General features: G+C 39.0%; 1 non-coding gene across 1 annotated transcript; it reads left to right on the top strand.

Annotated features, from left to right (window-relative positions):
• Positions 1–2952: 2952 nt before the first annotated feature.
• On the top strand, positions 2953–3025 carry TRNAE-UUC (transfer RNA glutamic acid (anticodon UUC)). The gene has a single exon. It is a non-coding gene; the product is annotated as a tRNA-Glu (tRNA).
• The last annotated feature ends 402 nt before the right edge of the window (positions 3026–3427 follow it).

The following is a 3427-nucleotide window of genomic DNA, read 5'->3' as shown; positions in this document are numbered from 1 at the left end:
ATACCAGACCACCTGACCTGCCTCTTGAGAAATCTGTATGCAGGTCAGGAAGCAACAGTTAGAACTGGACATGGAACAACAGACTGGTTCCAAATAGGAAAAGGAGTACTTCAAGGCTGTATATTGTCACCCTGCTTATTTAACTTATATGCAGAGTACATCATGAGAAAAAGTGAGCTGGAGGAAGCACAAGTTGGAATCAAGATTGCTGGGAGAAATATCAATAACCTCAGATATGCAGATGACACCACCCTTATGGCAGAAAGTGAAGGGGAACTAAAACACCTCTTGATGAAGGTGAAAGAAGAGAGTGAAAAAGTTGGCTTAAAACTCAACATTCAGAAAACGAAGATCATGGCATCTGGTCCCATCACTTCATCGAAAATAGATGGGGAAACAGTGGAAACAGGTCAGACTTTATTTTTTGGAGCTCCAAAATCACTGCAGATGGTGACTGCAGCCATTAAATTAAAAGATGCTTACTCCTTGGAAGGAAAGTTATGACCAACCTAGATAGCATATTCAAAAGCAGAGACATTACTTTGCCAACAAAGGTCCGTCTAGTCAAGGCTATGGTTTTTCCAATGGTCATGTATGGATGTGAGAGTTGGACTGTGAAGAAGGCTGAGCGCCGAAGAATTGATGCTTTTGAACTGTGGTATTGGAGAAGACTCTTGAGAGTCCCTTGGACTGCAAGGAGATCCAACCAGTCCATTCTGAGGGAGATCAGCCCATTCTTTGGAAGGAATGATGCTAAAGCTGAAACTCCAGTACTTTGGCCATCTGATGTGAAGAGTTGGCTCATTGGAAAAGACTCTGATGCTGGGAGGGATTGGGGGCAGGAGGAGAAGGGGACAACAGAGGATGAGATGGCTGGATGGCATCACTAACTCTCTGAGTGAACTCCAGGAGTTGGTGACCGACAAGGAGGCTTGGAGTGCTGCAATTCATGGGATCCAGAGTAGGACATGGCTGAGCGACTGAACTGAACTGAACTGTGGTATTTGAAGGCAAAGTGTTTGAGAATTACTCAACCATTATCACTGAACACTTCTTCTCAGTGTTTTAAAATGTAAAATGATTTATTTTTCCTTAAATATACTCACTTTCAAAAACTTAAAATTCTCTAGCATCAAATAGAACAATCATGAATAGTTTTACCTGATGCCCTAATCCATGTGACATTTTTTTCCTGCATAAACCTGTACAGGTATAATTTCAAATCATACTTGAGTTTTAAGCAGACCTAGTTCTTCTTTAGAATAAGGTTGTAAAGGAGATTAAATTGCAGCAGGCATGGTGAAACCATGCCTTCAAAAATGTTGAAGTAAGAGAATAAGATTTTATCATCAGCTACATTTGAAAATCCGAGAATAACCTGAGATATGCAGTAGGAATTATTCGAGACTTAAATTGGTCATAAAATTGACCCAGTTTTCTCAGAATCTTTTTTGACACAGGATTCACTAGTTCTTTCAACAAAAATCTATTGAATGAACATTATTGAACACTTGCTGTAACAGACACTGGAAATAAAATGATGAATTAAAACAGACATGGCTCCCAGTTTCAGAGAAGTAACAACCTAGTTGGAGAGAAAGACATCACATTACTACAAATGTGTAATTATACAGTGTATTCAAAGTAGAGGAATATGATTCCATAAAGCATGTAAGAAAGGATTCCATGTTATACAGTGTTACCTGAAAACTGGGTTCACCTCTTGGTCTCTTGAGACAAAAGACACAGCTCAGCCAAAGAACTGGAGAAGGAAAGATTTATGGCTTGCATCAAGTAAAGAGAATACCAAGAATCTTTCCTGAGTCAATGTCACCCAAAATAGCAAAATTGGGGAAGTTTTACGCTAAAAGAGCACATATCTATTCATAAAGAGGCTTAGACCATCAACACATCCTTCCCCAGGGTATCTGCCCAATCTAGGGGTCAAACTCATGTCTCCTGATTGGCAGGCAGATTCCTCACCACTAAGCCACCTCAATATCCTTTAGGTTCCAGTTGATCTGGTAGTTGAGCACTTTAGGCTGGTCTTTATCATTGAAACAGAACCAGGACTCTTTAAAACTAATATATTATCTTTACTATTGTTACTTCTCTTGCCTGATAATAGTCCTTTGTTTCCACATTCTTTTGTTCCCTTAAGATGATTAATTACAGAGGCCTATTCAAGGACAAATATTGTGTCCAGGCTTAGATCACATAAAGGCTTAGGTCCAAAATGGCTTCACTTATGTTAAGAAAGCCAGGCCTGGTTCTCTTACTCTGGGGACCCTCTAACCTTCTTGGTTGCAGTAGAAAAGCCTCCCGAGGAAGCAATATTTAAGCCAAATGAAGGAGACGGAAGTAAATGGTGAATAGATAAAGAGGGCACAGAACAGGTATGTGCAAATGGCTTCTAGTAGGAGAATGAAAGTTGGATGGGTTTGGGAACTTGCTTTATAAATATATGTAGCACCACAAATCAAATGAGCAAAGAAAGTATTATTTAATTTAGGGCCTACATGCAAATTATAGCCCATACTACAAATCTAGCCCTTCTGCCTGATTTTGCAAAAAATGTTTTTATTGGAACTCAGCTACTCCTTTTTATTTATATATTATTTATGGCTGCTTTGGTGCTACTGCATTAGAGTTGAGGACCATTTTGTCTCAAAAATCAAGATATTTACTTTCTGGCCATTTGCAAAAAATTGCTGACTCCTGGCTTAATAGACAGTGTTAAAGAAACTAATTTTATACACCTGATGTACAAAGGTGACTTGCAGGTGTCAATGGTGCCTGAATAATCTAACGGGGGGGAAATGTAGTAAACGTTTGTGTCTTAGGCATGAAAATGATTCCTTAGCAGCCTTATAAGTTTCAACCAAAAGAAAATTGGGTGTTTTGACTCTACCAAACTGAAAATTTCTACTCAAAAAAGTATCCCTCTGGAATTCCCTGGTGGTCCAGTGGTTAGGATGTGGCACTTTCACTGCCATGGGCACAGGTTTAATCCCTGGTCAGGAAACTAAGATCCTACAAGCCATGTGGCACTCTCCCCTCCAAAAAGTGCCCAAAGTATTCCTCAGAGAAATTATCAGATGTATGACTCAGTGGAAAAGATGCTATAATTTCTACAACCAATAAGAGACTTATGTAGAAATGCACAGGAAACTCCTTAAAGGAAAACACCAATATCTGATACAAAAATGGGCAAAAGATATGAATTAGCAAATCACACAAAAAAGAAATCTGTATGGGTAAAAAGTCTGTGAAGATAGGCTCAAACTCAGTAAAAAGAGAAACACAGTTAAAGTAAAAACCCTATTGCAAACATTAGAAAACAGTAAAATACCAAGTGTTTGCAAGGATGTGAAGAGTCTGGGATGTGTATAGAGTGCTACTGATTGTTGTAGCAATTCCAAAAAGC

This window comes from Bubalus kerabau, chromosome 2 (assembly GCF_029407905.1).
Source record: "Bubalus kerabau isolate K-KA32 ecotype Philippines breed swamp buffalo chromosome 2, PCC_UOA_SB_1v2, whole genome shotgun sequence".
NCBI lineage: Eukaryota > Metazoa > Chordata > Mammalia > Artiodactyla > Bovidae > Bubalus > Bubalus kerabau.
The sequence above is the reverse complement of the archived record's forward strand: the minus strand, read 5'-3'. Positions and strand labels throughout refer to the sequence as shown.